At 50.6% G+C, this 14031-nt stretch overlaps 1 pseudogene across 1 annotated transcript in view; it reads right to left on the reverse strand.

The window, feature by feature from the left end:
• Positions 1-14031, reverse strand: part of LOC122562327 (uncharacterized) — a 171956-nt pseudogene that overhangs the window by 127561 nt on the left and 30364 nt on the right. The gene's annotated exons all lie outside the window — the stretch shown is intronic.

The raw sequence follows: 14031 nt of genomic DNA on the forward strand, positions 1-14031 counted from the left end.
GGAGGGATGGTGTAGGTTACACAGAGACAGTGATAAGCTGTAGAGCTGGACAGAGGGATGATGTAGGTTACAGAGGGACAGTGATAAGCTGCAGAGCTGGGAGGAGGGATGGTGTAGGTTACGCAGGGATGGTGATAAGCTGCAGAGCTGGGAGGAGCGATGTTGTAGGTTACACAGGGACAGTGATAAGCTGCAGAGCTGGGAGGAGGGATGTTGTAGGTTACACAGGGACAGTGATAAGCTGCAGAGCTGGGAGGAGGGATGTTGTAGGTTACAGAGGGACAGTGGTAAGCTGCAGAGCTGGGAGGAGGGATGTTGTAGGTTACACAGAGAGACTGATAAGCTGCAGAGCTGGGAGGAGGGATGTTGTAGGTTACAGAGGGACAGTGATAAGCTGCATAGCTGGACAGAGGGATGATGTAGGTTACAGAGGGACAGTGATAAGCTGTAGAGCTGGGAGGAGGGATGTTGTAGGTTACAGAGGGACAGTGATAAGCTGCATAGCTGGACAGAGGGATGATGTAGGTTCCAGAGGGACAGTGATAAGCTGCAGAGCTGGACAGAGGGATGATGTAGGTTACAGAGGGACAGTGATAAGCTGCAGAGCTGGGAGGAGGGATGTTGTAGGTTACAGAGGGACAGTGATAAGCTGCAGAGCTGGACAGAGGGATGTTGTAGGTTACAGAGGGACAGTGATAAGCTGCAGAGCTGGACAGAGGGATGTTGTAGGTTACAGAGGGGCAGTATTAAACTGCAGAGCTGGGAGGAGGGATGTTGTAGGTTACAGAGGGACAGTGATAAGCTGCAGAGCTGGGAGGAGGGATGTTGTCGGTTACAGAGGGACAGTGATAAGCTGCAGCGCTGGGAGGAGGGAAGTTGTAGGTTACAGAGGGACAGTGATAAGCTGCATAGCTGGGAGGAGGGATGTTGTAGGTTACAGAGGGACAGTGATAAGCTGCAGCGCTGGGAGGAGGGATGTTGTAGGTTACAGAGGGACAGTGATAAGCTGCATAGCTGGGAGGCGGGATGTTGTAGGTTACAGAGGGACAGTGATAAGCTGCAGAGCTGGGAGGAGGGATGTTGTAGGTTACAGAGGGACAGTGATAAGCTGCAGAGCTGGACAGAGGGATGTTGTAGGTTACGCAGGGATGGTGATAAGCTGCAGAGCTGGGAGGATGGATGTTGTAGGTTACACAGGGACAGTGATAAGCTGCAGAGCTGGGAGGAGGGATGTTGTAGGTTACAGAGGGACAGTGATAAGCTGCAGAGCTGGACAGAGGGATGTTGTTGGTTACAGAGGGACAGTGATAAGCTGCAGAGCTGGGAGGAGGGATGTTGTAGGTTACAGAGGGACAGTGATAAGCTGCAGAGCTGGGTGGAGGGATGGTGTAGGTTACAAAGGGATAGAGATGAGCTGCAGAGCTGGGAGGAGGGTTGATGTAGGTTACAGAGGGACAGTGATAAGCTGCAGAGCTGGGTGGAGGGATGTTGTAGGTTACAGAGGGTCAGTGATAAGCTGCAGAGCTGGACAGAGGGATGATGTAGGTTACAGAGGGACAGTGATAAGCTGCAGAGCTGGACAGAGGGATGATGTAGGTTACAGAGGGACAGTGATAAGCTGCAGAGCTGGGAGGAGGGATGTTGTAGGTTACACAGGGACAGTGATAAGCTGCAGAGCTGGACAGAGGGATGTTGTAGGTTACAGAGGGACAGTGATAAGCTGCAGAGCTGGAAGGAGGGTGGTGTAGGTTACAGAGGGACAATGATAAGCTGCAGAGCTGGGTGGAGGGATGTTGTCGATTACAGAGGGACAGTGATAAGATGCAGAGCTGGGAGGAGGGATGTTGTAGGTTACACAGAGACAGTGATAAGATGCAGAGCTGGGAGGAGGGATGTTGTCGGTTACTGAGGGACAGTGTTTAAGCTGCATAGCTGGACAGAGGGATGATGTAGGTTCCAGAGGGACAGTGATAAGCTGTAGAGCTGGACAGAGGGATGTTGTAGGTTACAGAGGGACAGTGATAAGCTGCAGAGCTGGGAGGAGGGATGTTGTAGGTTACAGAGGGACAGTGATAAGCTGCAGAGCTGGGAGGTGGGAGGAGGGATGTTGTAGGTTACAGAGGGACAGTGATAAGCTGCAGTGCTGGACAGAGGGATGTTGTAGGTTACAGAGGGACAGTGATAAGCTGCAGAGCTGGGAGGAGGGATGTTGTAGGTTACAGAGGGACAGTGATAAGCTGCAGAGCTGGACAGAGGGATGTTTTAGGTTACAGAGGGACAGTGATAAGCTGCAGAGCTGGGAGGAGGGAAGTTGTTGGTTACAGAGGGACAGTGATAAACTGCAGAGCTGGAAGGAGGGGTGGTGTAGGTTACAGAGGGACAGTGATAAGCTGCAGAGCTGGGAGGAGGGATGATGTAGGTTACAGAGGGACAGTGATAAGCTGCAGAGCTGGGAGGAGGGATGTTGTAGGTTACAGAGGGTCAGTGATAAGCTGCAGATCTGGACAGAGGGATGATGTAGGTTACAGAGGGATAGTGATAAGGTGCAGAGCTGGGAGGAGGGATGTTGTCGGTTACAGAGGGACAGTGATAAGCTGCAGAGCTGGACAGAGGGATGATGTAGGTTACAGAGGGACAGTGATAAGCTGCAGAGCTGGGAGGAGGGATGTTGTAGGTTACAGAGGGACAGTGATAAGCTGCAGAGCTGGACAGAGGGATGTTGTAGGTTACAGAGGGACAGTGATAAGCTGCAGATCTGGACAGAGGGATGATGTAGGTTACAGATGGACAGTGATAAACTGCAGAGCTGGGAGGAGGGATGTTGTAGGTTACAGAGGGTCAGTGATAAGCTGCAGAGCTGGACAGAGGGATGTTGTAGGTTACAGAGGGACAGTGATAAGCTGCAGATCTGGACAGAGGGATGTTGTAGGTTACAGAGGGACAGTGATAAGCTGCAGAGCTGGACAGAGGGATGTTGTAGGTTACAGAGGGACAGTGATAAGCTGCAGAGCTGGGAGGAGGGATGTTGTAGGTTACAGAGGGACAGTGATAAGCTGCAGAGCTGGGAGGAGGGATGTTGTAGGTTACAGAGGGACAGTGATAAGCTGCAGAGCTGGGAGGAGTGATGTTTTAGGTTACAGAGGGACAGTGATAAGCTGCAGAGCTGGGAGGAGGGAAGTTGTTGGTTACAGAGGGACAGTGATAAACTGCAGAGCTGGAAGGAGGGATGTTGTAGGTTACGCAGGGATGGTGATAAGCTGCAGAGCTGGGAGGATGGATGTTGTAGGTTACACAGGGACAGTGATAAGCTGCAGAGCTGGGAGGAGGGATGTTGTAGGTTACAGAGGGACAGTGATAAGCTGCAGAGCTGGACAGAGGGATGTTGTAGGTTACGCAGGGATGGTGATAAGCTGCAGAGCTGGGAGGATGGATGTTGTAGGTTACACAGGGACAGTGATAAGCTGCAGAGCTGGGAGGAGGGATGTTGTAGGTTACAGAGGGACAGTGATAAGCTGCAGAGCTGGACAGAGGGAAGTTGTTGGTTACAGAGGGACAGTGATAAGCTGCAGAGCTGGGAGGAGGGAAGTTGTAGGTTACAGAGGGACAGTGATAAGCTTCAGAGCTGGGTGGAGGGATGGTGTAGGTTACAAAGGGATAGAGATGAGCTGCAGAGCTGGGAGGAGGGATGATGTAGGTTACAGAGGGACAGTGATAAGCTGCAGAGCTGGGTGGAGGGATGTTGTAGGTTACAGAGGGTCAGTGATAAGCTGCAGAGCTGGACAGAGGGATGATGTAGGTTACAGAGGGACAGTGATAAGCTGCAGAGCTGGGAGGAGGGATGTTGTAGGTTACAGAGGGACAGTGATAAGCTGCAGAGCTGGACAGAGGGATGTTGTAGGTTACAGAGGGACAGTGATAAGCTGCAGAGCTGGACAGAGGGATGTTGTAGGTTACAGAGGGACAGTGATAAGCTGCAGAGCTGGGAGGAGGGATGTTGTAGGTTACAGAGGGACAGTGATAAGCTGCAGAGCTGGGAGGAGGGATGTTGTAGGTTACACAGAGACAGTGATAAGATGCAGAGCTGGGAGGAGGGATGTTGTCGGTTACTGAGGGACAGTGTTTAAGCTGCATAGCTGGACAGAGGGATGATGTAGGTTCCAGAGGGACAGTGATAAGCTGCAGAGCTGGACAGAGGGATGTTGTAGGTTACAGAGGGACAGTGATAAGCTGCAGAGCTGGACAGAGGGATGTTGTAGGTTACAGAGGGACAGTGATAAACTGCAGAGCTGGGAGGAGGGATGTTGTAGGTTACAGAGGGACAGTGATAAGCTGCAGAGCTGGGAGGAGGGATGTTGTCGGTTACAGAGGGACAGTGATAAGCTGCAGAGCTGGGTGGAGGGATGTTGTCGATTACAGAGGGACAGTGATAAGCTGCAGAGCTGGGAGGTGGGAGGAGGGATGTTGTAGGTTACAGAGGGACAGTGATAAGCTGCAGTGCTGGACAGAGGGATGTTGTAGGTTACAGAGGGACAGTGATAAGCTGCAGAGCTGGGAGGAGGGAAGTTGTTGGTTACAGAGGGACAGTGATAAACTGCAGAGCTGGAAGGAGGGGTGTTGTAGGTTACAGAGGGACAGTGATAAGCTGCAGAGCTGGGAGGAGGGATGTTGTAGGTTACACAGAGACAGCGATAAGATGCAGAGCTGGACAGAGGGATGTTGTAGGTTACAGAGGGACAGTGATAAGCTGCAGAGCTGGGAGGAGGGATGTTGTAGGTTACAGAGGGACAGTGATAAGCTGCAGAGCTGGACAGAGGGATGTTGTAGGTTACAGAGGGACAGTGATAAGCTGCAGATCTGGACAGAGGGATGATGTAGGTTACAGAGGGATAGTGATAAGGTGCAGAGCTGGGAGGAGGGATGTTGTAGGTTACAGAGGGACAGTGATAAGCTGCAGAGTTGGGAGGAGGGATGTTATAGGTTACAGAGGGACAGTGATAAGCTGCAGAGCTGGGAGGAGGGATGTTGTAGGTTACAGAGGGACAGTGATAAGCTGCAGAGCTGGGAGGAGGGATGTTGTAGGTTACAGAGGGACAGTGAAAAGCTGCAGAGCTGGGAGGAGGGATGATGTAGGTCACCGAGGGACAGTGATAAGCTGCAGAGCTGGGAGGAGGGATGTTGTAGGTTACAGAGGGACAGTGATAAGCTGCAGAGCTGGGAGGAGGGATGTTGTAGTTTACAGAGGGACAGTGATAAGCTGCAGAGCTGGGAGGAGGGATGATGTAGGTCACCGAGGGACAGTGATAAGCTGCAGAGCTGGGAGGAGGGATGTTGTAGGTTACAGAGGGACAGTGATAAGCTGCAGAGCTGGGAGGAGGGATGTTGTAGTTTACAGAGGGACAGTGATAAGCTGCAGAGCTGGGAGGAGGGATGTTGTCGATTACAGAGGGACAGTGATAAGCTGCAGAGCTGGGAGGTGGGAGGAGGGATGTTGTAGGTTACACAGAGACAGTGATAAGCTGCAGAGCTGGACAGAGGGATGTTGTAGGTTACAGAGGGACAGTGATAAGCTGCAGAGCTGGACGGAGGGATGTTGTAGGTTACAGATGGACAGTGATAAACTGCAGAGCTGGGAGGAGGGATGTTGTAGGTTACAGAGGGACAGTGATAAGCTGCAGAGTTGGGAGGAGGGATGTTGTAGGTTACAGAGGGACAGTGATAAGCTGCAGAGCTGGGAGGAGGGATGTTATAGGTTACAGAGGGACAGTGATAAGCTGCAGAGCTGGGAGGAGGGATGTTGTAGGTTACAGAGGGACAGTGATAAGCTGCAGAACTGGGAGGAGGGATGTTGTAGGTTACAGAGGGACAATGATAAGCTGCAGAGCTGGACAGAGGGATGATGTAGGTTGCAGACGGACAGTGATAAGCTGCAGAGCTGGACAGAGGGATGATGTAGGTTACAGAGGGACAGTGATAAGCTGCAGAGCTGGGAGGAGGGATGTTGTAGGTTACAGAGGGACAGTGATAAGCTGCAGAGCTGGACGTAGGGATGTTGGAGGTTACAGAGGGACAGTGATAAGCTGCAGAGCTGGGAGGAGGGAAGTTGTAGGTTACACAGGGACAGTGATAAGCTGCAGAGCTGGGAGGAGGGATGTTGTAGGTTACAGAGGGACAGTGATAAGCTGCAGAGTTGGGAGGAGGGATGATGTAGGTTACCGAGGGACAGTGATAAGCTGCAGAGCTGGGAGGAGGGAAGTTGTAGGTTACAGAGGGACAGTGATAAGCTGCAGAGCTGGGAGGAGGGATGTTGTAGGTTACAGAGGGACAGTGATAAGCTGCGGAGCTGGGCTAAGAGGTAGCAAATTGAGTTTATTGCAAGAAAGTGTGAATTGATTCACCTTGGAAGGAGTAAGAGGAATACAGAGTACTGGGCTAACGGTAAGATTCTTAAAGTTCACTCAACACCAGGTTATAGTCTAACAGGTTTATTTGGAAGCACTAGCTTTCGGAGCGCTGCTCCTTCATCAGGTGTTTGTGGAGAATAAGATTGTAAGACATAGAATTTATAGCAAATGTTTACAGTGTGATGTAACTGAAATTACATAATGAAAAAGACCTGGATTGTTTGTAAAGTCTCCCATCTTTTAGAATCACCAGGTTGGTTTCAGATCCTTGTGGTGTAGATGAGCAGAGTTGTCTCTTTGTTGGCTACGTAGAGCAGTCGATCTTCCGTAATTACACCGGCACCACTCCCCACCTCTTCCTCCGCTACATTGATGACTGCATTGGCGCCACCTCGTGCTTCCGTGAGGAGGTTGAGCAATTCATCAACTTCACCAACACATTCCACCCTGACCTTAAATTTACCTGGACCATCTCGGACACCTCCCTCCCCTTCCTGGACCTCTCCATCTCCATTAATGACGACCGACTTGACACTGACATTTTTTACAAACCCACCGACTCCCACAGCTACCTGGATTACACCTCTTCCCACCCTACCTCCTGCAAAAATGCCACCCCATATTCCCAATTCCTCCGCCTTCACTGTATCTGCTCCCAGGAGGACCAGTTCCACCATAGAACACACCATATGGCCTCCTTCTTTAGAGACCGCAATTTCCCTTCCCACGTGGTTAAAGATGCCCTCCAATGCATCTCGTCCACATCCCGCACCTCCACCCTCAGACCCCACCCCTCCAACCGTAACAAGGACAGAACGCCCCTGGTGCTCACTTTCCACCCTACCAACCTTCGCATAAACCAAATCATCCGCCGACATTTCCGCCACCTCCAAACAGACCCCAGCACCAGGGATATATTTCCCTCCCCACCCCTCTCCGCCTTCCGCCAAGACCGTTCCCTCCGTGACTACCTGGTCAGGTCCACGCCCCCCCCTACAACCCACGCTCCCATCCTGGCACTTTCCCCTGCCACCGTAGGAACTGTAAAACCTGCGCCCACACCTCCTCCCTCACCTCCATCCAAGGCCCTAAAGGAACCTTCCACATCCATCAAAGTTTTACCTGCACATCCACTAATATCATTTATTGTATCCATTGCTCCCGATGCGGTCTCCTCTACATTGGGGAGACTGGGCGCCTCCTAGCAGAGCGCTTTAGGGAACATCTCCGAGACACCCGCACCAATCAACCAAACCGCCCCGTGGCCCAACATTTCAACTCCCCCTCCCACTCTGCCGAGGACATGGAAGTCCTGGGCCTCCTTCACTGCCGCTCCCTCACCACCAGACGCCTGGAGGAAGAACGCCTCATCTTCCGCCTTGGAACCTTCAACCACAGGGAATTAATGTGTATTTCACCAGTTTCCTCATTTCCCCTCCCCCCACCCCATTCCAGATCCAACCTTCCAACTCAGCAAAGCCCTCTTGACCTGTCCATTATCTTTTCCATCTATCTGCTCCACCCTCCTCTCTGACCTATCACCTTCTCCCCTACTTTCATCTACCTATCACATTCTCAGTTACCTTACCACCCAACCCCAAGCCCCTTCCATTTAACTCTCAGGTATAAGGAAGTAAACGTTATGGGGTAGTCAAGGAGGGAACAGTCTTTGCGGAACGTGGAAAGGGGTGGGGAGGGAAATACATCCCTGGTGATGGGGTCTGTCTCTATAGCCACTGACCCCAGGACTCTGGGATGAAGCTAACACGATGAAAAAGGAAAGATAGGTCATTTGGTGCATTGAGTCTGATCTGCTGATCAATGAGACCATGGCTGATCTGATCAGCATCAACGACATTTTCCTGCCTTTTCACCATAACCCTTTATTCCCTCACTAATTAAATACCTGTCTCTCTCTCAGCCTTGAATATACTTAATGACCCAGCCTCAACAGCCCTCTGCGGTAAAGAATTCCACAGATAATGAAAAGTATCCTCCCACAGGTTTCCTCCCACAGTCCAAAGATGTGCGGGTCAGGTGAATTGGCCATGCTAAATTGTCCATAGTGTTAGGTGCATTAGTCAGAGGGAAATGGGGCTGGGTGGGTCACTCTTCGGAGGGTGGGTGTGGACTGGTTGGGCCGAAGGGCCTGTTTCCACACTGTAGGGAATCTAATCTAATCACCACATTTTAATTGACTGTACCAGTTAGGATCATACAAGCTGATTAGCTGGTCATTAATCTTTGTGACAGTTTTGCTCTTGGTAATTCAGAGCAGAGGGGATGGAAGCTCGGGCAGTTCCAAACTCCTCCTACAGGATGTGGGAGATAAGGGTCACCACTTGTGTCCCTGCTGACTTCTCCCGCGAGAAATGTACCCAACTCCAGCTCCTCACAGACCGCGTTAGGGAACTGGAGACAGAGCTGGATGAACATCAGATCATTCAGCAGGCTGAGGAGGTGATAGAGAGGAGTTATAGGGAGGCAGTCACACCTAAAGGTAGCTGGGTGAGCATCAGGAGAGGGACAATGCAGGGACATCCTGTGGCTGTTCCCCTCAATAATAAGTGCTGTCCGTGCACAGACTCATGTGCATATGTGACCAGTTCGAACAGGCCTCGGGGCCCAAGGTAAACCCTCGGCAAGAGCGAGGCCATGCTCTTCGGGAACTGGGCCGACCAATCCTCGGTCCCCTTCACCGTCAGGACCGACCACCTGAAGGTGCTGGGTATTTGGCTCGGGGGGGGCTGGGGCGTGCGCCAAGTCTTGGGAGGAGCGTATCAGCAAAGTGAGGCAGAAACTGGGCAGATGGAAGCTACGGTCGCTCTCCATCGCGGGAAAAAACCTGGTCATCAGGTGTGAGACACTGTCATTGCTGTTATACGTGGCACAGGTCTGGCCTATTCCCAGAACCTGTACCGCTGCAGTCACCCGGGCCATCTTCCAGTTTATATGGAGGTCAAAGATGGACCGGGTCCGAAGGGACTCGCTGTATAAAGATCTGGGCAACGGCGGAAAAAATACACCCAATGCCACCCTCACCCTGATGGCCACCTTTGTGTGTGGCTGCATCAAGCTGTGCGTGGATCCCCGGTACGCAAACACCAAGTGTCACTACGTACTGAGGTTCTACCTGTCCCCGGTGTTGCGAAGGATGGGCCTGGCCTCGCTGCCGCGGAACGCTCCGAGTAGTTGGACCGTTCCATATCACCTGTCCTTCGTGGAGCAGTTTATGAAGAAAAACACCTTTGACCACAAGTCCATCAGGAAGTGGTCAGCACGTAGTGTCCTTGAGACCCTTCGGGAAAAGGAGAGGGCGGATCCTATCGAGCGGTTCCCTGAGCAGACTGTCAAAGCCATTTGGCAGAATGCCTCATCGCCAGAACTTTCCAACAAGCACCAAGACATGGCTTGGCTGGTGGTGAGAAGGGCTCTGCCTGTGAGATCCTTTATGCACGCCCGGACTCTCAGCCGCACCGCACGCTGCCCTCGAAGCGGCTGCGGGGGGGACGAGACTGTCACACACCTCCTTCTGGAATGTGCCTATGCAGAGGAAGTCTGGAGAGGAATGCAGTGGTGTCTGTCGAGGTTCGCCCCGAGCAGCGCCGTGACGCGGGACTCCGTGCTCTACGGTCTGTTCCCCGGGACGCACACCGAGACGAACATCAACTGTGCCTGGAGGATCATCAACTCAGTGAAGGACGCTCTCTGGGTGGTCCGAAACCTGTTGATCTTCCAGCTGAAGGAGTTGACCCCGACTGAGTGTTGCAGACTGGCACATTCCATGGTCCAGGACTACGTGTTGAGGGACGCGCTGAAGCTTGGGGCAGCTGCCGCCAAAGCACTGGGGGAAAGACCACCGTCTAACATCTGCCTGCCCAAAGAACTGGGGGCCCGCGCAGTCAGTTGGGCTCCGCGACACCTCAGCAAAAGAGTTGGATAGTAAATGTATAGATTTGTATACAGGAAAATAAATTTCGGTGTCTGTATGTAAAGCAATGTAATGTGTGCACAAAATGGCATGACCAATTGTATAGAGATCCAAATAATTTTACGAATAAAGTATATTTTTGAAATAAAAAAAAGTACAGTGCTTTGGATACTGTTTGGTGGGGGGTGGGGAACCAGGAGAAAGTCACAGTGGGCAGGTCTGTGGCACTGAGCCTGGCTCTGTGGCTCAGAATGGAAGGGGGAAGGACAGGAGAGTAATAGTGATAGAAGATTCAATCGTGAGAGGGACAGACAGGAGATTCTGTGGGTGCGAGTGAAGCTCCCCGATGGTGTGTTGCCTCCCTAGTGCCAGGGTCAGGGATGTCTCGGATCAAGTCTACAGGATTCTTAAGGGGGAAGGAGTGCAGCTAAAAGTCGAGGTACAGCTTGGTACCAATGACATGGGTATAGAATGGGAGGAGGACATGACAAGAGAATATTGGGAGTTAGGTTGGAAGCTAGAAGGCAGCACAAGCAGGGTAGTAATCTCAGGATTGCTACTGATGCCACGTGCTAGCGATTTTAGGAACAGAGTGAATGCAGATGTGGCTGCAGGGCTGGTGTAGGAGGGAGAGCTTCCGATATGTGGATCATTGGGATACCTTCTGGGGAAGGTAGGACCTGTACAAGGAGGACGGGTTGCACCTGAACAGGAGGGGCACTAACATCCTGAGCGGGAGGTTTGCTAGAGCTCTTCAGGATGGTTTAAACTAGATTGGCAGGGGGTCACAACGTGAGCTACAGATCAGGTGCTGGAATAGGTCATGAACAGCCAGATACACTGCGCAGAGTCTGTAAAGAGGGAGAGGCACTTGATAGGGCAAAGATGCAGTCAGTGTGATGGCTTGAAGTGCGTTTATTTCAATGCAAGTCGTATCAGGAATAAGGATGACAAACTCAGAACATAGTTCCTGGTACTGATCCATGATGTTGTGACCATTACAGAGGCTTGGATATCACAGGGGCAGGAACAGCTGTTGGAAGTTCCAGGATTTAGATGTTTCAAAAGCAGTTGGGGTGGGGGGGGGGGGGGAGGAAAAGAAAGAGGAAAGGAGATGAGGGAGTGGCATTGCTAATCTTGGATGGGCATTTTGGGAGACAGATTTTGGAAAGGTTCAGAGGTAACAGGGTTGTTGTCATGGGTGACTTTAACTTCCCTAATATTGATTGGAACCTACATAGTTTGGGTGGAACAAAGCTGATTAGAGAGGAAGGCATGTTGGGTCTGGTACTCGGCAAAGAACTAGGTCAGGTGTCAGATCTCTCAGTAGGAGTGCATTTCTGTGACAGTGATCACAACTCCCTAATCTTTACTACACTCATGGAAAGGAATAGGAGCAGATTCCAAGGGAAAGTATATAACTGGGGGAGGGGGAATTACAATGCTATTAGGCAGGAATTAGGGTGCCTAAATTGGGAATAGATGTTCTCATGGAAAAGTGTGACAAATGTGGAGGTTGTTTAGGAAGCACTTGCTGATTGTGCTGGACAGGTTTGTCCCACTGAGGCAAGGAAGGGATAGTAGGGTGAAGGAACCTTGGGTAACAAGGGTTGTGGAACATCTAATCAAGAGGAAGCAGGAAGATTACTTAAGGCACAGGAGACAAGGATCAGACAGGGTTCTAGAGTGTTACAATGTAGCCAGGAAGGAACTGAAGAATGGATTTAGGACAGCTAGAGGGGGCATGAAAAACCTTTAGCGGGTAGGATTAGGGAAAACCCGAAGGCATCCTACACTTATGTGAGGAACAAGAGGATGGCCAGAGTGAGGGTAGGGCCGATAAGGGATAGTGGAGGGAACTTGTGCCTGGAGTCAGAGGAGGTAGGGGAGGGCCTTAAATACTTTGCTTCACTATTCACCACTGAAAGGGACCTTGATGTTTCAGAGGACAGCATGAAACAGACAAACATGCTCAAACAAGTTGATGTTAGGAAGGAGGATGTGCTGAAAGTTTTGAAAAAACATAAGGATAGATAAATTCCCTGGGCCAAATGGGATATATCCTAAGGTATCCTCACTGTATCCTCACTGTCCACTGGAGTAGTGCCTGATGTTTGGAGGGGGGCAAATGTTATTCCCTTGTTCAAGAAAGGGAACAGGGACAATCCTGGGAATTACAGACCAGTCAGTCTCACGTTGTGGTGGAGAAAGCACTGGAGAGGATTCTGAGAGACAGGATTTATGATTACTTGGAAAACCATAGTTTGATTAGAGATAGTCAGCATGGCTTTGTGAGGGGCAGGTCATGCCTTGGATTCTTTGAGGATGTGACAAAACACATTGATGAAGGTAGAGCAGTGGATGGGGTGTACATGGATGTTTAGCAAGGTGCTTGATAAGATTCCTCATGGTACACTCATTCAGAATGTAAGGAGTAATGGGATACAGGGAAATCTGGCTGCCTGGATACAGAGTTGGGTGACCCATTGAAGACAGGGGGTGGTGGTAGATGAAAAGTATTCAGCCTGGAGCTCGGTGACTCGTGGTGTTCTGCAGGGATTGGTGTAGGACCTCTGTACTTTGTGATTTTTATAAAGGACTTGGATGAGGAAGTGGAAGGGTGTGCTAGTAAGTTTGCCAGTGACACAAAGGTTGGTGGAGTTGTGGATAGTGTGGAGGATTGTTGTAGGTTGTAACGGGACATTGACAAGATGCAGAATTGGGATTGGGCTGATAAGTAGCAAATAGAGTTCAATCCAGAAAAGTGTGATGTGATTCACTTTGGAAGGTCACATTTGAATGCAGAATACAGGGCTAGAGGCAGGATTCTCAGCAGTGTGGAGGAACAGAGATGTTGGGTCCACGTCCATAGATCTCTCAAAGTTGCCACTGAAGTTGATAGGGTTGTTAAGACAGAGTAAGGTGCGTTGGTTTTTATTAGCAGGGGGATTGAGTTTAAGAGCCGCAAAGTTATGGTGGAGTGCTACAGAGCCCTGGTTAGGCCACACTTGGAATATTGTGATCAGTTCTGGTCGCCTCATTATAGGAAGGATGTGAAAGCTTTAGAGAGGGTGCAGAGGAGATTTACCAGGATGCTGCCTGGACTGGAGGGCATGTCTTATGAAGAAAGGTTGAGGGTGCTAGGGGTTTCTCATTGGAGCGATGAAGGATGAGATGTGATTTGATAGAGGTGTACGAGATGATGAGAGGCAGAGAGAGAGTGGATAGCCAGAGACTTTTACCCAGGATGGAAATGTCTATCATTTGGGGGCATAATTTTAAGGTGATTGGAGGGAGGTTTAGGGGAGATGTCAGAGGACAAGAGAGTGGTGGATGTATGGAATGCACTGCCAGCGGTGGTAGTAGTCAGATACACTACGGACATGTAAGCAACTCTTGGCTAAACACATGGAGGTAGTAAAATGAAGGTTATGGAGGTTAGTCTGATCTTAGAGTAGGATAAAAGGTCAGTACAACATCGAGGGCTGAAGGGCCTGTCCTGTGCTGCACTGTTCTATATTCTATGGAAATGATGCACCTCCCTGTTTTCTAACATTTCTTTTCATTATCCTGAAGCAAGTGAACCTTCCCGCTGCAATGTCCCCTAGTGCACCGTGAATTGCAATGATTGTTTAGATTGAGCATCTTTAGATTTAGATTTAGATTAGATTACAGTGTGGAAACAGGCCCTTCGGCCCA

The sequence above is a fragment of the Chiloscyllium plagiosum genome, unplaced genomic scaffold, assembly GCF_037043375.1.
Source record: "Chiloscyllium plagiosum isolate Xiang-an unplaced genomic scaffold, Cpla_swu_hap1 HiC_scaffold_25, whole genome shotgun sequence".
In the NCBI taxonomy this organism is placed as follows: Eukaryota; Metazoa; Chordata; class Chondrichthyes; order Orectolobiformes; family Hemiscylliidae; genus Chiloscyllium; species Chiloscyllium plagiosum.